Source organism: Canis aureus, chromosome 26 (genome assembly GCF_053574225.1).
Source record: "Canis aureus isolate CA01 chromosome 26, VMU_Caureus_v.1.0, whole genome shotgun sequence".
NCBI classification, from domain to species: domain Eukaryota; kingdom Metazoa; phylum Chordata; class Mammalia; order Carnivora; family Canidae; genus Canis; species Canis aureus.
This window is the reverse complement of record NC_135636.1, coordinates 20100595-20120919: the sequence shown is the minus strand read 5'-3', so window position 1 is coordinate 20120919 and position 20325 is coordinate 20100595. Positions and strand designations below refer to the sequence as shown.

The 20325-nt window shown below is 38.2% G+C and overlaps 2 long non-coding RNA genes across 17 annotated transcripts in view; one reads left to right on the top strand and one right to left on the bottom strand.

The window, feature by feature from the left end:
• LOC144297973 (uncharacterized) overlaps window positions 1–20325 on the bottom strand; it is a 296926-nt gene that overhangs the window by 190526 nt on the left and 86075 nt on the right. For 2 of the 14 annotated variants that reach the window (XR_013364930.1, XR_013364936.1), the window contains exon 5: window positions 7000–7155. The exons of the other annotated variants lie outside the window; for them this stretch is intronic. This is a non-coding gene — a long non-coding RNA (uncharacterized LOC144297973). The remainder of the gene's footprint in view (window positions 1–6999; window positions 7156–20325) is intronic. 14 annotated transcript variants of the gene reach the window in all.
• Window positions 1–20325, top strand: part of LOC144297975 (uncharacterized) — a 207614-nt gene that overhangs the window by 109338 nt on the left and 77951 nt on the right. The window lies entirely within an intron of this gene.

The following is a 20325-nucleotide window of genomic DNA, read 5'->3' as shown; positions in this document are numbered from 1 at the left end:
AACTTTGTTTTATTTTTAGTGCTGCTGGCCAATCATTTCTGAATCGTAGCAAATCCATTTATGACAGATTCTATACCGGAAGGTGTCTTCCAACTATTGTTATGTGCCTATTGTCCATATGTGCCCATGATCCACAATGTCTAGCATCCATTTTTTTATGACCCATGGGCAATTACTGTAACTGTATAACACCCACTTGGGAGTCAGAGAGAGAATGGTGCCAATTCTTTTGATAACTCAGGATGCAAAAATCTATATGCTAAAGTCATCTGGATAAAAGTATAAGCTTCTTACTTTACTTTGGCTGGAGACAACTTCACATTAACATTCACATCCCCTTTGGTACTGATCCCTGCTCAAGGAAGCATTTCAACAGGTGGTCCTGCTTGCACTTAAGCAATTCCCCCAGGGAACAACACATGCTTACACTGGAGATTCCCAGGCCAGTAAACCCAAGACACAATTACAACTCCCAGTAGTCAGCTCATTTAGTTTTACACAATGGAGTCCATCCTCTTTGTTGGGAATGGAAAATGTATTCCTTTTAGAAAAAAGTATAGTGTAATGGAAGAGAGGGGAAATCATTGGAAATTAACAGACTCAGGAGATAATAAAAGTTCTGCCAATGATCAGCCCTGGGATTTGGGTCAAGAATTTAAAATTTCTGTTCATTAACAGTGTCAGTGTATATAAAAATTAAAAGGTTTAAAAATCCTAGATGGCCCATGAAAGGTTTTTAGGAGGTGCATATATGCATTCATTTGTATAAAAATTTGGTGCTTCTCTGCATATGCTCTCTACACATTTTTATAAGGGTAGATATGACCCTGAAAATTAAAAAATCATGGGATTAAACTTCTCCAAGGAAATTTTACTACCCTAATGTTCTATTTAGGTCATTTTAGCAAAAATTTATTGAAAAGTTCTTATAAGCCAGCACGTTGTGTCAAGATCTTGAAATACATGGACAGATAATACATAGACCTTGCCTTACAGTTTACCCTACAATGGCCTTACAATGCCCAACTACAAAGAGATCAATTGCACCAGATTTAATGTCTTTTATACTTTGGGTTTCATCCTCATTCCCAACTAAAATTTTATGTTCAGTCCAAAGGGGACTCATTCCCAAAACCAAATATATCACCTAAAAATACCTACATCCTCTAGTTGTTTATTACAAATGCAACATATCTCATTTCATCTGAGACCTTTTGAATGAGAATTGGCATTTTAATGGCAACAAAAAAGATGCATATACATGTTAGTTTGAGAAGCTCTATCTGTAATTCTTAATAGTTCCCTTTTACCCTTCTAAACTAAAGAGATGATACAATCCTTATTCTAGAGAAGCCTTAACTTTAATGTCATTATTACTTTTGTCAACATAAAGTATTCAAATTTCTTATAATAACTTAGAATAATTAAAAAATAGAAAAAATAGGACTAGATTGTAGGGGAAAAAAGTCTACCCCCTCATTTCTGTGTCTAATTTCTGGGCTTAATTTGTTGAGTGAGGGGATCAAATTGATATCCTTAGCATTAGTGTGATTCATAACTAAATTGCTCAATAAATTTTGAATGAATAAATATCAAGAACAATACAACAAAAGAAATTATCAGGAATATTGGTTAAAAAGAAAGGAAGTGACTTCCACTTCTGGCCAAGATGAAATAACAGGGTAAACACAATGTTTACCCTCCCATCTAAAACAAGACAAAAACAGACCAAATATATGAGACATCAGTTTTCAAGGCACTGGACATGAGACAACATCAGTGATGCCTGAGAGCTGATAAAAAAATTAGATGAACCTTTCCATTACTCTAGATGACTGCCTTAAGATAGTTTCCAGGCCACAGCATAGAAAGGGGTGCTCCGGAAGAGCCCAGTGGACTCTTGACTGTGGGAAGATATTGTTGAGAGTCTGCAGCAAACAACATAGCTAAAATTGACAGGGCAAAGAACCAGAGAAGAGAGTTGCACAGAGAGAGAGAACTCTGGAGGTCTGTGGGTGGATCCCTTGTGTACTGATCACTTCATGTGTATGAGGAAGCTACTTGACACAGTATAACTAGACTCACAGGAACTGGAAATACTTCCTGTTCCCATTAGCCAGACTAGAGAACCTCAAGATTTATGGGACACTGTGTGGAGTACACTGAAAGATCTTGCCTCAGTAGTGAGAAATAATTAGCCCTAGATTGGACACTGCCAGGCTCACCTAGCAAATCTGAAAAACAAGACAGAAAGATAAACTGTTTCCAAATAATTATCCCTAAACAAAATTCAACAGTATTTAGAGAAATACAAAATATTATTATTATGAAGCACTCAAGAGGTGAAATTGATAATGTTTGATATCCAATCAACTCTTAGCAGGCATGCAAAGAACAAGGAAGAGATGGCCAATGGGGAAACAAATAAATCATGCCAAACCAACCCCGAACTGATCCAGGTGTTAGAATTAGCAGACAAATATACCACTAAATTTGAATGAATTAATTAGTATCTTAAAAAGAAAACAAACAAAACAGGAAATGTCAGAAATGTCTCCTTTTAGAAGAAACATCACCACCTGGTGGTATTTCCAGGTTTTGCCGATAAAAAACACAAAAAAACGGAAGTATGGTTTTTCTTGGAGTTCACAAATAGTTGTATAAATGATACAACCACTGTGAAAATAAACAGTTGAAAAATTATATAGACTATACAATTAATATTTGACCATTTATATAAATAATGTATACATAATTATTGTATGTATATACATGTGTGTATATATATAAACATATTCATCTATGAGTATTCATAACTATGTAAATTAGAGATGCAACTAATAAATAGGCTTCCTGAAACAGTTGCTCTGTGAGTTAAATTATCCAGTGGGAAAGGCATTGTTTTCCTCCTAACAGTTGTATTCTTAAATGCAATTTATTTATTTTTATTTTTAATATAATTTAAATATCATATTATACACTCTCTATCCTATTACCTAGCTTATTATTCTCATATAAGTGAGTTCCATCTAATTTTCTCATATATTCATTTATGTGTCTATTGTTTACCTCTTGCTATTGAAAAGTATGTTCTTTGAAGTTTTTTCTCCCCATTGCATTCCCAATACCTAGAATAATCTCTAGTATATAGTAAGCCCTTGAAAAGCAATGTTTAAATAATTGCTTCACATTCAAAGTGTAAGATGAGTTTACTGAGCCCTGAGGTTTCAATAATCAGATATATTTAGAATATATGTAAAACATATGTATGTATCTTTTATGCAGTTATGTGTGTATAGTATAATCCCAAATCTGTAAGTTAATAGATAATCAAATATCAACTTTGTTGGCCAATTTTAGTTTCTACTCAGGCATCTATTTATTTGGCAATTTGATTTTTGACACTATAAAATAATAGTTAAAAATACACTTGTGGAAGGGTGCTGGGTGGCTCAGTTGGCTTAATGTCTGCCTTCACCTCAGGTCATGATTCTGGGGTTCCACGATTGAGCTTTGCGTCAGGCTCCCCACTCAGCTGGGAGCCTGCTTTTTCCTCTCCCTCTACCCCTCCCCCTGTTAGTGCTCTCTCTCTCTTTCTCAAATAAATAAATAAATACAATCTTAAAAAAAAAAAATATCTGTGAAGCCAGCCTGGGATCAAGTATTGATCCCAGTTCTTATTTCTATGTATGTTGATCAAGCCTTCTATTAGGCAACAGAAACTACTCTAAATATTTTCAACAGGGAGATTTTAATACAGGTGTTGGATTACCCTGGGAGTAGAAGGTTTAAGATGCCCAAAGGTGAATTGAGTTCTCCAAAAGATCAGCAAAAGCAAGAAAACATAACCGCAGTTAAGGATGAAATTTCAACATAGAGACTATGTTGCAGGAACCCAAGAGTTAGGGTAAAAGACGAGATTATCCTGACCACCTGACAGAAGACAAGATTATCATCCCTTTTGGGACCATGGGCAGAAGAGTTGTCAAGTTAGAGCTGGAGCCATAGAAGATACACAGCTATTAACAGAGGTGTAATCAAGGTAGATAGAGGTAAAGGGAGAAATACACTGGTTTGCTCCTTTCTTCTGCCCTCTATTCACTTGCTCTTCCATTCCATTAGACAAAATAGCCAAAAGCCATTTGGAAAGGAAATCTGGGAAGAAGAGTCCTCAGGAGTTCATTCAGTAGGCTCTAGATACCCATCTTTAGGTTGGCTAAATGAATATTTTGTCCTCTAGCTTTGATTCAGGGTGGTTCCACAAACTTTCTCTTGCTCTGGAATAATCTTTCTTCACCTCTTCTCTTGGTTGCCTGTTTCTCATCCTTCAGATTTTGTTCTGTGTAGTAGAATCTATTTCTGATTCGGTAGATGAGATTAAGTTTTTCTATTGGACATGCTCTTGGAGAATTTACTACATCCCTGAAAATAGCACCAGAATTTGCGATTATGAATTTACTGGAGCACTTGTGTTGAGAATGTCTTTCTTTCTCACTAGGTAGTGTGCTCCATGAGGTCATTTTTCTCCACTGGGGACTCTTCAGAATCTAACACAAAGTTAGCACTCATATATTTGTTGAATGGTATTTCCCTACCCATATCTTCATCCCTGTTTTTGAAGTGTGATCAGGTCCCAGCCTTCCCAGATGAAACAACTTAAGCCTTGAAATTTTATCTCTACATGTCTACCTGGACATGTAGAGGACCAAATTACTACTCAAATCAGCTTCCTTAGTGGAAATTCCAAAAGGAAAGCACTCAAACACCTCAAAACTCCACAGAATCTTTTCTACAAAAGTCCCAACTAAAATCCTTAATTCCACCTAATTCATTTTCAAAGATAATTTTGACATCTGTATTAGAATTCTCCAGAGAAACAGAACCAATACCATTTCACATATATAATTTATATGTATTAAAATTTAAAATGTATTATAAAGGCATTGGCATACATGATCACAGAGGCTGACAAGCCCCAAGATCTATATTTGGCAAGCCAGAGACCTAAGAGAGCAGAGAGTATAGATCCAGTACGAATGCCAGCAGGCTTGAGACCCAGGAAGAACCAATGTTTCAGTTCGAGTCTGAAGGCAGGGAAAACACAACACAACAAAATAATGTCCCAGCTTGAAGGCAATCGCGCAGGAGAGGTTCTCTCTTACTCATGGAAAGGTCGGTGTTTTTATTTTATTCAGGTCTTCAACTGACTGGAAGAAGCCCAGCCACATTAGGGAGGGTAGTCTGCTTTGCTCAATTTACTGATTTGGATGTTATCTCATCTAGAAACGCCCTCACAGCCACACCCAGAATGGTTTTTGATCAAATGTCTGAGCACCTCATGACTCAGTCAAATAGATACATAAAATTAAACATTACAAGTCCATCCCTTGTCAGCTTGGCACCTATACACATCTCTTTAAACTGTACGTAATCTCCAAATAAAGACAACAACAAGGCCTTAATTTGGCCTCACATGATTCAACTATTCTAGGTGCAACTAAAAACATGCCAATCCCTTCCCCAGTAGGGGAGGTGAAGTCCTCCATGATTTAAGTACTATAATATGAAACTAATATTTAAACACTGTGAAAAAAAAAAAGAAACAAACAAACAAACAAAAACCCCCCAAAACAAAAATAAATACTGTGATATAGTCAATACATCATATTTTACATAAGGAAATAAGAGAGAGAAGGAAACAAAAATATTGTTCTCTTATATTCAGACACACAAGTATATTTATAACAAAAAAAGAGGAAATATTCATGAAAATTTTTGTCCTCATTTCTGTAATCGGGCATTAGGTCGTAGCTAGTATTTACTGGCTACCTCCTTCTCTTGTCAATTCTGTAATCCCAGGCAGCCCCAATGGCGCAGCAGTGTAGCGCCCCCTGCCGCCGGGGGTGTGATCCTGGAGACCCGGGATCAAGTCCCACGTCGGGCTCCCTGCATGGAGCCTGCTTCTCCCTCTGCCTGTGTCTCTGCCTCTCTCTCTCTCTCTCTCTCTGTGTGTGTCTCAATAAATACATAAAATCTTTTAAAAAAATCTGTATTCCCTTTGTCTTCAGCAAGCACCTCACTGATCACCATCCTTTACCTGGTAGGGTGACAAAAACCTTCACTCAAGAGTCTGAGCCAATAGCACTCCTGCCTAGATTGAGATATTGTATTTTTCCATTGAACTTAATCACTGGGCATGGTAATTTGAACAGTCACCCTACCGGCTCTCCATCATGCAGTAGTAGTCCACTCTCCCACTGCGACCTGGGTCATTCACCCAGCCAACACAGGAACTCCCTTTTTTGCCTGTTGAGTCAGAGGCATGAAGAATCCAATGTGTCCAGGTAGCAGTTTTTACTTCCAGTTCAGTGGAATCATCGTGTCTCCTGGTAGAAGAATTTCTCCCTTTGAAACTAAAACCTCCAGGCCAGGAGAGCATAAAGTCACAGGAACAAGAAGCAAACATTTTTGCAAGTGGGTCACTAAGCTAATAGTGAGCGGTACCTCTTCCATTTTCACTGCCTGATTTCTGGAGAAATAGTAGTACTTTTATATATTAGGTACTGATTCAGTCTTTCGGAATAAACAGATGTATAAATGATTAAATATTGTGAAAAATCACAGAGTTCTCTGTAAGTGTACATTCTTGATGAAAGAGTTAGTGGGGCACTTCTCAGGGCATATGGCATTTGAAAGTGACTGAGAATCTTACGGCCTGATTGCGAATGACATTAATGCCATATGTTTTATCTTGGCTTCTCCCAGAAGTAGACTCCCAGCTAAGAATTCAATTACAAGTGTTTATTTAAAAAGTGATCCAGAAACAGTAATGATGACATGGAGAAGTAGGACTAGGAGGAAGGAGCAGCCATCATAAGGTGAATTGCCAAACTATTCTGGGCAACTAGAGCCTAATCTCATTGGAGATCTCTGAGAAAGTGCTGAACATGTTCCTCAAGTATATTGCTCCTGAGGAGTTGAAGGGGTTGGAGTAATTACCTTCATTAATTCTTTGAGGGTTGCTTCTGCAGGCAGTGTTAATTCCTTGACATTTCTGCCTTCCCTTGTGCACCAGCAGAGATGGCTCTGGTGGCTAGAAAAAAGCTTTCAGGCAAAGACGTGCGGAGCCTAGTATCTGATACTCAGATAGGCATTCTGAAATGACAAAGTTGGGGAGAGGGGCATCATAGCATGAACTCTGGGGAGGGGCAGCGGGAGAAGGAGAGAGAGAGAGAATCTCAAGCAGGCTCCACATTCAGTGCAGAGCCTGACATGGGGCTCCATCCCACTACCCTAAGATCATGACATGAGCCAAAATCAAGAGTTGGACACTTAACTGACTGAGCCATCCAAGTGCCCCAGTAAAGATCTCCAGTAGAGATTTTTATTTAAGACTCTGATATTAAAAAAAAAAAAAAGACTCTGATATTGATTACTGAGCAACTAAGATAGATGAACCCTAACAAAAAGCTAACAAAAATTTCATGGGACTGTTAGATATTCTGTCTACAGAAGCAGCTGTTCTCTTTGCTAGTAGTTTGGACTTTTTTTTTTTTTCAAAGATTTTATTTATTTACTCATGAGAGACACAGAGAGAGAGAGAGAGAGACAGACAGACAGAGGCAGAGGCAGAGGGAGAAGCAAGCTCCATGCAGGGAGCCCAATGCGGGACTCGATCCCGGGTCTCCAGAACCATACCCTGGGCCAAAGGCAGCGCCAAACCGCTGAGCCACCCGGGCTGCCCAGTTTGGACTTTTTTATCCATCAGCATTACAAGGTTATGGTACAATTGATCAAATATGTAATGAAAAATTAGTTCTTTAGAACCCTACTTTCATTACTTCTGAGAGGAATGAAAACTGATTCCAGTAAATTTTTGGAATTGCCAATCTCTGTACACTCAAAACCAGCTTAGTGACCATTGACAAAGTCTGACCTGACCAGCTGATGCAACAAACCAGCCTGTTTGTCTGATTGCCTGAATTGACCAGTTATTTGACTGGTATCATTGGATACTGAGGCAGAATTTCAGACTGTACATATAAATACAAACTGTGAGTTTGCAGTGGCAACTCATATACAGCTCTCCCCAGCTATATGACACCTTTATTTCTTCTCTTTGTACCATTTCAAACTCAGTTTCCCTTTAGGTCAAGGGACTGTGATGACACAGAAGCCCATATCCATTTATCTTGTATTTACTTAGTGCCCACAATGTCCCAGACATTTCTCTGAGTCCACTGAGGTACAGTGGTGAGCCAGAAGAGACACATGGACCATACATCCATTTTCAAGTCATTTTCTCTCTTGCTCATCTCCATCTTTCTTTTTTTTTTTTTTTTCATCTCCTTCTTTCTGTAATCCTCTTTGTCCTAACAGAAGAAATGTCTCTTTCATCCAAGCAAGCAACTCTTGTTTTCTTCTGTCATATAGTGGTCAGACTGTTCCCATCCAGAACCAGTCCCTGCTAAAGTGAAATGATCTCCAACAATGTTAAATCTCACATCACGGGCAGCCCTGGTGGCTCAGCAGTTTAGCGCTGCCTTCAGCCCAGGGCCTGATCCTGGAGACCTGGAATTGAGTCCCACGTGGGGCTCCCTGCAGGGAGTCTGCTTCTCCCTCTGCCTGTGTCTCTGCCCCCCTCTCTCTCTGTGTGTCTCTCATGAATAAATAAATAAAATATTTAAATAAATAAATAAATCTCACATCACTTTCCCCTTTGCTACATGCCATGACCTAGAGCCATAGCACTGGAGAACCACAAATATATAGTTTGGAAGAAAAGCTGCTTCCCTGGCAGGCATTCAAAAGAAGGGGAGTTTTGTGGTTGGTTAGTTTAGTGAATTTTATTTTTTCACAACAATAATTTAATTGTTATCATTGTGAATATTCTAGAAGTTATGACATCATTGAATTCAGGGAAGAGAGGGCTCCTATGAATACTTCTACTCCCTTACTTTTATACAAAAAGAACTTCAATACCAAGTGTTTAAGTAAGTGTTTGTCTTCACACAGTCTGCTTGCTTGGGAATAAAAAAAAAAAAAAATCAGTGAAAAAAGTAGAGATAAAATCTAAACATAACTCATATCTAGAGTCTAATTCATTACTATTAAATTCCAAGTTTAATTACAATGATAAATTATTATTATTATAAAGGGTCAAGCCTCCTTATATTCCTTAAATTACTTCACTTAGGAAAATAGCTATAATTTCTTCTTTAAAATATCAAAATTAACAAAAATACTACTAATTCTCTGGGAACCAGGGGGAAGAGAATCTAGAGCACAATCACACATAAGCATGTGTAGTTAATATATTTTTAGCATCTATAAGGAAATAAGTTTTTTTTTCTTGGACAAAAGAGTCTGTATGATATAATCTGTTTCCACTTTTTCAATAAAAGTATGTTGGGTCTTTTTTTTTTTTTTAACACTTTTACCTTCTTTCTATTTCTAAAATTGTCCAAAGGCAATGTGATTTTTGTAAAATGCCCTAACGTTTCAAAATCATTTGACTGCCAATGTTTAATTCTAAATCTGATGTTCTGGAGAAATGTGTGGCCTAGACCATGCCAGAATGTCTCGTTTTATGTTTAAATGGTCACAGATTTAATAATGGGCTACAAAAAAAAAAAAAAAAAAAAAGGCTTGCATTTAACTACATCCTTTACTTTTCAAGCACTCATCCAAGCATGCACAAACACAGGGGAATGCCATGCACTTTAAATCCATGAGCATCGTGGAAAAGACCCACTCTGGGCTCTGTACACATTAAGAAATTATTATTCATTAGGTCAATGCAGAAATTAATTGTGGGATTCTTTTCAAATCCACATTGTTTCCTGGCTCTGTTGCGGGCCACTCAATTAGACACCTCTCAAGGCCTTTGTGCTGGACTAAACGCAGCTAATTGTTCTATTTCTGCATGGAGTGATTCATCTCCCAGATGTCTCAGACCTTTCAGCAGCTCTGCTCCACCAATATCTCGACATATGAAAATAGAGTCATTTGGGACCTAGGCAAAGGGGAGAGATTGGGAAGCAAATAGAGCAGGGTATTCTTTACCCCTGCCCTTTGGTATGATTAATCTTTAGTGAGAAAGGACTCCTGAATCATTCTCTTGACAGGACAGCCCCCTTGCCCTATCTGGCTTCCCATGTGAGGAGAGATGGATGAATGCTTCCTTTTTTCTCTTCCTCCAGGTGCAGCCCTATTCACACTCGAGCCTGACAGCACATAATAGAACAGTTTCTACTTGCCCATTGCCTCAGCTCTGTATTCTTTTCTCCTCCACTGATTCTTATTTGTTCAATTCCTGTGACAAAGCCAGCCAAATTGAAAATGCACAGAGACCCAAAGACAGTCACTTATTTTCTTGAAGCACTGGAGTGCTTTACTGGAGTAAATGTGTGTGTGTATTTTCTTACAGGAAACATCAGAATAATATGGAGAAAGGCCCTTAAACCTCTAAGTTATTGGGTTAGCTTATATTTTTTACACCGACTCAATTTTCACCTTCAACTCTTTCCTTTACCTATAGCAAGTGGTATCATTCTCCCATTGTAATAGCTGAGTATACAATAATGAAGTTCTGGACTAGAGAAATCCAATCCTGTTATTTATGTGGTTTCAACCATATTTAAAAGAACCAATAACTTATCATCATCAAATGTATTTTTTAGCTTTAACCCAGATTGACAAAAACCTTCTGATTCAAAATGAGCTGAGAAATTGGTACCTAAAACAATGTTTTAACTTTGTGTGGGCACATACCCAGCCCTGTCAATAATAATTAAGCTAAATGTTGGCCTTAGTTTGAGATCCATGAAAACAGACTTTGAGACTAGGATATGAGTGTACATAGTTAATTTGGGAGGCGATCACAGGAAGTGAGGTTGGAATGATTCATGGAAGGGAAGGCATCCTAAAAAGGTATATTATAAAGCAAGTTACCACTGTAGGCAGCTTGAACTCAGTCCCAGTAGGGAACTCTGGAAACTCCTCTGCAGGCAACTCAAGAGTTATCCTGTGTACAGAGCAAGGAAGCTGTAGTGTTTATACACTGATTTCCATCAGTCAGTGGGCAAAGGTTGGTCCCATGAGACTTAATTAAACCTGTGTATCAGGCAGAGTACACTTGATCACTGAATAGTCTTCAGGCAAATAAATGGAGATGTGGCTATTGACAGGCTGCTGGGATTCAGCAGATGGCAGAGCACCAGCACAGTAGTGTCTCCTCCATTATTGCACTTTCTGAAACGGTCGGGAATGATCACTGGCTTTGAGCTAATTAAAATCCTGCACGGCTATAGCATCTATGTAAAAACTCTGACTTTGAACTGTAAGACCCTCCTTGACTCTTCATTTTGTTTTGTCAACATTTCTGGCTGAATTTCTCCATCCTCTAATTAACTGAACAAACAGCATGGCTAATTAGTATGAAATCACAACTTTAGGAGACCCTATTTGTCTGTTTATTTTTGCAAGTACAGTAAAAGATTCCCCCTCCCCCGAACCATATAAGAATAATTGCTAACCTGATATCCCAATACTCCTGAATATTTTAGTGTATTTTATACAAACAAGGACATTCTCTTACATAATTACAAGAGGTCAATCAAAATCAGGAAATTAACATTGATGCATTTCTAACCGCATTTCTACCATCGAATCCTCAAATCCCATTTAAGTTTCACCAATTTCCTCGCTAATGACCAAAACCCATACCTGCTAGTCATCTCTTTTCCTTGAGATCTTGATGCCACTAAGAGAAGTAAAGACACATTGGTCAATAGCCAATGGAAAATAAGAGTACATATTGATCAATTCAATTGCCTATGACCTACCAGCAAAGAGGTTTGATAAAACCGAGTCTCCTGCTTCCCATCTCTCATCCCAAATCTTAAGAATTGCTAGCTGGTCACAATGGTGCAAACTATATGAAACAATGGTCAGTGTATTGCAAATATAGAGGTAGTGAAGAGAGCAAGATGCCTGGGCTTCAAGAATTATCACTTCCTTTGCACAGAGTGAATGAAGACAGAAATGGAGCCCCTATTTAACCCACAGTCACTCCAACACTTGTAACAGTAGTCCAGTAAATGTCCTCAGTTCAGCATCATGATTAGCAAATCTTTCTCAAACTTTTGGGAGGAGGTGGTAAATAGTGTTGAACTGAGAGGTGGACAGAAAGAGCTTCCTTCTCTACATGTTCATTTGCATAGAGTCTAAGGAAGTTACAGCATGGCTCATTCAAAGATCTTGACTTTAATGGAGCAAGACAAACTTTAGTTCACCAAATAAAACACAAGAAATAAGTATGAAGTTCTATATGAAAGGGACAGAAAAATGGACAAATGATGGTGTATGAGTAGGTTTCCTTTAAAAATTAAAAAGACATTGACAAATGAGATTTTTTTTTCTTGTTGACCTCCCCTACATACAGAGTTGAGAGTTTCATCTCAGGTCATTACACGGAGACCAATTCTCACCAGGTGCTTAGGGTCATGGATCAGTTCACTCATTGGTTCCACTTCCTTTGGGCTCAGTCAACTAAACCAGTGCAGGAGAGAACTTAATAAAGGAAAGGAAATCCTACCAGTACCTGCTCTAAGGCATCTTAGGGTTTTAAACTTAATGCTTGGTCTCCTTATGCCTTCAGGTTAACCATGTGTAAACAGTTGCTACTTTTCACACCAGAAGCAGGTTACCTTTCAGTGGTGGACTGATTCCTTGGCCATAAAGTTTATAAGTCCACTGGCTAAGTTTATGAAGTGCTCAGGCATCCTTTGGAAATGAAAGGTGGTGTGTAGTGGCAAGGGCTCTAGAGTGCGAAAGAAAGGAAACACAGCCAAGGAGCCTAAGTCTTATTAGCCAGATACATTACTTTTCCAATGAAATTAGACACATTCTCAGAGAATTAAGGCTGACCCACAGCACTGAAATGCCCTTGAGCTGGTAAAGCAGAGAGTCATTACATGGTCTGCCTCCAAAGGCTTTTAAGCACGGGAAAGCCTAGAGAAAGGCTGAATGGAGTAAAGATAAAACATATTTATTTGGTTACAGTAAGTCTTGTCCCTGCTGTAAATACACTGGATGATTCTTCCGTTGTGGTTGGTGGGAGAGTAGGAGTACTATTAAGACTTAGAGAGGCTTTGAATCATACTTCCTCAGTTTTCAGCATTTTTGTCAGAACTTTGAATTTGTCCTAGGGCCACTAATTCTGCATCTGCTCCAGAAGTAGATAAAATTTCCCTTCCTTAGTCATACATCTTACCTGAAGCTTTTATTTTCTGTAAAGATGAATCAGATATTTTCCCTTTCAAGTTAGAGCACCTAGTTTTGCTGTGTTAACAAACCATCTCAAAATTAGTGGCTGAAAATAACCATCTTTTCTTATGATAATGTAAGTTGGCAGTTTGCGCTGGGCTTAACTAGGACTGCTTGTCTCTGCTCAGTAAAGCATTGGTGGAGTTCACCCATTTGTTTGTGATCAGTTGGTGGTTGATGGCCTCATTCACATGCCTGGTGGTGAATAGCTGGCTTCAGGGTCAATGGAAGTAGCTGCACCATGTGTCACTCATCCTCCAGCAGGCTAGTTGGTGGTAGTGGCCATGTGATGGTAGTTGGAGCTACTAAGAACAGCAAGACACTTGCTATGGCACTTGTCGTGTCTCAGTTTGTATCAGCTTTTCCAATTTCTCATTGGCTACCACCTGTCACAAGTCTAAATCTAAATTCAAAAAAACAGAAATAAACTCCCCTTTCCTTGAGAGAAGCCACAAAGTCTCATTGCAAAAAAGACATGGATACAGGAAGAGAAAGAATTTGTGGTCAGCTTTGCAACTGGCCATACAAGGCAAAAAAATGAGAAGAAAGCTGAATATGTTCTCACCATAAATGCATTCAGATCCAAAGAAAATGCTAGAAGATAGTACCAATGGGAAAGAGGGATGCCATATTTATTTTAGTATATAATTGTCATTATTGGAATCTTTCAGCTTATGTGTGGAGAGATTTTTGAGTCTCATGGTATGAGTTTTTTCTTTAAAGCTTCCCTTTCACATTATGTGTGGATTGAGGAAGCATAGTTATTTCTGGACAAAGAAGCATATTATTCATACACACACACATACTCACACATGCACAGTGGTGTTGGTGGGGAATAAAGAAAAGAAGATAAAGGAAAGAAAAATTCCAACTAGATTTTTTTCTCCTCTTTCTCCTTTCTTTCATTATTCTTTAGACTTGCCTATACAACAAAATGAATAATGTGATAAATCTGTTCAAACTTTCTCATTTTTAGTGAATAACTTCATATATTTATTTCTCAAGTTAATGGTGTTCTGGACACACTACCGCAAAATATGGCACCTTGGCATATTGACTATTTTAAGCTGAAGGAGTTTCAGAAAACAGCAGAAGAGGAAAGTCAGTGACGTGCCCTCTGCCCTTCTTCCCTGAAACAAATCATAAAGCCCTCATATGAGGGGCACCTGGGAGGCTCAGTGGTTGAGCATCTGCCTTCAGCTCAGGTCATGATCCTGGGGTCCTGGCATCAAGTCTCACATCCAGCTCCCTGCAGGAAGCCTGCTTCTTCCTCTGCTTATGTCTCTGCCTCTCCCTCCCTATCTCTCTCTCTCTCTCTCTCTCCCTCTCCCTCTTTCTGTCTCTCATGAATATGTAAATAAAAATCTTTTTAAAAGTCCTCATGTGAGAGGTGTTTTCTCTCTATGCAGATGAAAGGAATATCTTCACCTCCAAAGACAAAGGGAGGCCAAGAAGAATCCTAACAGGCCATGCTAAGTCTCTCCCAGTTTACTACACTTACCTCCTACACCTTAACCTATCTTTTTTTCTACACAACTGCCCACTCTTCATCAAATTTAGCATAAAAATACACGTCTCACTGTGTATTCGGGTCTTCATTTCCTTATGAAGCCTTCTGTGTCACTTAAAACATATACTAAATAAACTTAAATGCTTCTCTCATGTTAACCTGTCTCTGTCAGTTCGATTTTCAGACCCAGCCAGGGATTCTAAGAGGATCAAAAAAAAACCCTTTTCCTCTCCTACAATGTCAGCTAATACGATTATTTCAATTTTACCACTTAGAGCTGTGTGACCTTGGCAAGTTACTTAAGTAACTGAGGTCTCCATTTCCTCATCAGAAAAATGAGAATAATAAAGGTATCTCCCTCAAAAGCTGTCATAGGAACTGAAAGACCTGTTATTTTTAAGGTATGTTGAACAGTGCCTGAAACATAACTATGCTTAAGCCACTTTATGAATAAAAGTAAAAAGTTTGTGTTTATTAAAAAACCATGTCAACCCAAGGCTGACAGGTGACCAAGACATTACCCCAATTTTAGAGCAAATTCAGTTGTATTTATGAAAATCATTTAGGCAGACCTACCATCATTGTCTACTCTTTGTTCGTTGTTGCTAATGGGAAGTGATGTTGTTAGGAGGTAGCAATAATAATGTTAGGATGTAGCCTTGCAGAATGTTCTCCTGCCTCTAAAGTACTCTCCCATATATTGTTTGATCCTTGCAGTGCAGTATGTGGAGATTTACCTCCATGGTATTTGAGGGGTACATCAAAATATTGGCCTTAGGACAGAAATAGCAGATGGAAAGAAAATGGAAAGGAGAGGAAAGAAGTAATTCTTCATCTTTTGGGGGCCTAATAGCCATGCCTCTTTTGAAAACTGCCAGAATTTTTCCTAGCAGTTCAGAGTCAGCAACTTTATAAGTAAAAAATCAGAGAGAGGCATAATAATCAGAAACAATGACACTTCATATAAAATTCATGAATTGTGATATAACCATTGTAAACAGAAGGAAATTACCAGAAATTCTTCATGACTGTAAAAAGGCCCACATTTTATTTATGTTTGCAAAAAAAGATAACACCCTTGATAATTTTGAATTGATTTGTTCTATTTGGGAATTTGGGGTGTCTGATAGATTTCTGCAATTTACCTTCAGATGCTTTCTGCTGCAAATAACAGAATGCCCAATTCAAAAGAGTTTAAACAGTAGAAGGTTCTTTTTGTCATGTATCAAAAACTATGTAGAAAGGTATTTGTCAGCCTTCCTGGAATTTCTGGCTCTTTCCCTGATTTCAAAATGGCTCTAGTAACTTTAAGCCTCGCAGCCTCACAGGGGAACTTCCACATGCAGGAAGGGCAATAGGCCTGTTCTTCACACATTTTCTCTCTTCTAGAGAGCTCAGTTTTTCCCTGAGCCACCAGATTCCCCCTCTGATATCTCAGTGACCTAAAGTAGATCACATGACCATTTTATAGCAGCAAAATAGGTTGGGAAAGCAAGTTTTCAGCTATCTTTGCTTTTACTGGTATAGAATTGGTGACAGGGTCAGGAGTTCCCTGACTGGCAAGAAGGAAAGAGGAAATTCACACAGTCTGTCCCAGTTTGTTGGGGAATATATTTTGATCCTAAAATATATATGAGTTTTCTCATTCTTCCCCAATCCTCAATTACACTCACATTCACAAACAGTGCACACTCTTTATAATATTTTAGGAATGACTATGTCTGAATTAGTTCAGAGCTAAGTGGATCAACCCATGCCTAAGGAAGCTCCGAGGACCAGCCCAAAAGTGGTGCATAGTACAAGCAATTCGTCCATCTAGTGCCCCATGACTTACCTGGATATGCTGCCCCCTTCATGAAATAGCTTTAGTTTTTGTCTTGGCACATGAATATTTTGATCCATGTCTCTATGTGAAATTGAGTAGAAAGCTACTCAACTGAGAGTTGCGAGTAATAATACGTCACAGTATTATCTTTCAAAAATTAACATTAAACCATTTATACATTTTTCAAATATAATGTGGTATAGTGATTTTGAAAGTTATTTGTAGTGCCCTAAGATTCTGTTGACCTATGTGGGTGGGGCAGGACTGAGAGTTATCCAAACTCTGGCACATCCATCCAGAGAGCTCAGCTCTTTTCATCTCTTTGATTTGGGGCTAAGAGAGTTCAGCATAAAAATTTGTAAAATGAATTTTATAACTTAAGAAAATTTCTTTAGTGAAAGGAGTGTAGGATTTGGAGTTAAACAGAACTGAGTTTGAACTGTAATACTACCATTTATTAATATGCCATGCAGTTACAGACAAGTTAGACTTCTTACCCCTGTAATGGTATTTTAATGATAGTGAACCCATGAATTTTGAGAGATAAAATAGTTCACAAAATCACCCATGCTCTCCAAGTACACATTAGGTACCCAGGAGCTACTAATATCTTTGCTTATTCACATTTTCATGTTTTGATCATGGCATGGTGCCCCACTAAGTTCGTGTTCCATAAATTTCTTAGTCAAGGTGGATTGTTTCAAATGCTTTGTTGCAATAACCATCACTCATGCAGAAGATATTTTGCTTTACTGTAATGTTCCCATGGAATAAATTCTAGGAAATGAGTTTATGGATCCAAGGATATAAACATCTATTTGCTACTCATAAAACTTTGCAGATTTTTTTTTCTAGCAGAATCATGATTTATACTGCCACTAACAATATATCATTGTACCAGGTTTTAAAAAGCTTGCCAATTTGAGGTATTTCTTTTACTTAATTTTGGTATATATAGCAGGTATAAAATATCAAGGAGTTGTTAAATTTGTAATGGCTTGGGATCTCTGGGTGGCTTAGTGGTTTAGCGCCTGCCTTTGGCCCAGGGCACAATCCTGGAGTCCTAGGATCGAGTCCCACGTTGGGGTCCCAGCATAGAGCCTGCTTCTCCCTCCTCCTGTGTCTCTGCCTCTCTCCCTCTCTCTCTCTCTCCCATGAATAAATAAATAAAATAAAGCTTAAAATTTGTAATGGCTTTATTATTAGGAAGAATACATATTTTTCTTTATGTTTGAGAATGACTTTATTGTTTCTGTAAAAATGAGGCAATGGTCATTATAAAAATAAAAGCAAAAAATAAACTTACGAAGAAGAAATTAAGAAACGATTCCAAATCCCATCATCCAGATATATTTCATTCCAAAATCAGGTAAATATCGTTCTAGAAATCTTATAACTCTCACCCTCTCACCCTCTGCCTTTCCTCTCTGTCTCTTTCTCTCACACATCTTCACATAAAATATTGAAGAAGGATAAATAAAAATACAAGGAGAGATATTATACATATCAAATAATCTTATATCTATCTTTTATAATTAAAAGTATGATTTTTTGATGAATGGTAAACAATAATGAATAATAATAATGAATGAATTCCAGTTTCATCAAATTTAGAAAAGATATGTTTTTCACCATTGGTATAAATTAAATCAAAATATTATAAGAATCATTATTATTATTTTTAAATCTATGAATTTTTTACTCAGTTTTGGTTTTGTGTATTATTTTAAGTTTTAAAGTATGAAAATACTGATATTTAGATATTAACATGTTGCTTTATTACTTCAGATCACTTTTGTAAGGAATTAAAATAATATAAATATAGCTTAAAACCAGCATTTGAATCATTTCCCTTTCCTTCCTCCCTTCCTTATTAGAGGAAACCATTATTTTGAAATGAGTGTTGTTTTTTATTTCCATGCAAATGTTTGTAATTTTATTACACACATAAGGCCATAAACAGTACACTATTGTTTCCTGTGTATAGTGGACACTGGCATGCCCCTTCCAGACCCCTTTCACTGCTGGTACACTCAAGCTCCAGCTGTAGTGTGTGTTGGCTACTAATGGCTCTCAGCTGTCCTATTCTCTGAAGGATCGTCCTGGGATAAATAGAAGATGTTCCATTGGGAGGATGTTTCCCATAGGTTAGCCATTAGCCAGTGCTTGAATGATTGGCAAATGTGTGTGCCTGGGATGGGGGGTTGGGGCAGTGAGTCAAGGTAAGACCAGCCCTGTGGTTCAGTTCATTCTCCAGAGCTCCTTTTTGGATCAGGCCTAGGTGAGACTCCAGGCAAGAGCACAACCTTGCTCTACTATTTTCTCCTGCCCTTATTCTGAGAGGTGTCCCCTGATAAATCACACGTACTACATTCGCTGTATCAGGCCCTGCTTTTAGAGAGCTCCCCCAAAGAGGATGTGATATCTAAATCTACGTGTGTTATAGAAATGTATTTTGCTTTTTTTAAGATTTTACTTATTTATTCATGAGAGATACAGAGAGAGAGGGAGAGACACAGGCAGAGGGAGAAGCAAGCTCCCTGAGGGGAGCCCAATGCGGGACTCGATCCCAGGACCCTAGGATCATGTCCTGAGCCACCCAGGTGCGCCGAAATTGTATCTCACTTGTTGCACTTGTTTGGCACCTTGCTTTCTTCATTTGCATATTTTTGTGAGATTTATCATTATTGATATTTGAAACTTTATGTCTTTTAACTGGTATTGATTATTTTATTTTCAATGAGTTTATTCCTTCAGCTCCCTTTTTTTTTTTTTTTAAAGATTTTATTTATTTATTCATGATAGTCACACAGAGAGAGACAGAGAGGCAGAGACACAGGCAGAGGGAGAAGCAGGCTCCAGGCACCGGGAGCCCGACGTGGGATCGGGTCTCCAGGATCGTGCCCCGGGCCAAAGGCAGGCGCCAAACCGCTGCGCCACCCAGGGATCCCCTTCAGCTCCCTTTTAAGGAACTGTTAGATGTTTGTTTTCTCTCTCTTTTTGATATTTCAAACACTGAACAATTTTATGTATTTCATCTGCATGTGCATTAAAGTCTCTCCGTGGTTGATGCCCAGTATTATAATTGCTGGCTCATAAAGTGGGTGGATCAACAACTTTCTTAGGTATTCCCAATTTATCCTATAAAGTGGGGATCCCAAATAGTCGGCTGGTAGTTTGCCTTACTGATTTGTAGCATCCTTGCCAACACTTGAGGTTATCAAATTTATTATTACTTTTATTATTACCACTTAGGATCTGAATTGGTATATTATTGGTTTGATATGTATTTTTTCAATTACAGTAAGATTATGTTTCTTTTAATATATGAATAAGCCATTTAGATTGGTAACTGAGCTGGTTATTTTCCATTTCCCTTCCGAATCTGTTCTTTTTCTACTGTGCTCTCTACCTGAGAGGCTGACCTTACTGAGGCTGATCTATAGGGACATATTTAGTTTGTCCAATGGGAGCAGCATCAAGAGATAAAAAAAGGGAAGTAGGGGTTTTTATTTTGGCTCTCTCTTTACATTGCCATCATCTGGCTGTGTCTCTTTAATGAAACGTCATTGTTCCTGATAGACCCTTTCTTCACAAAACTCCTATCCCCACCCACCTTTCTTGGCTCCCTGGGCCAATGGAAAGTGGCAGGAATGAAGTG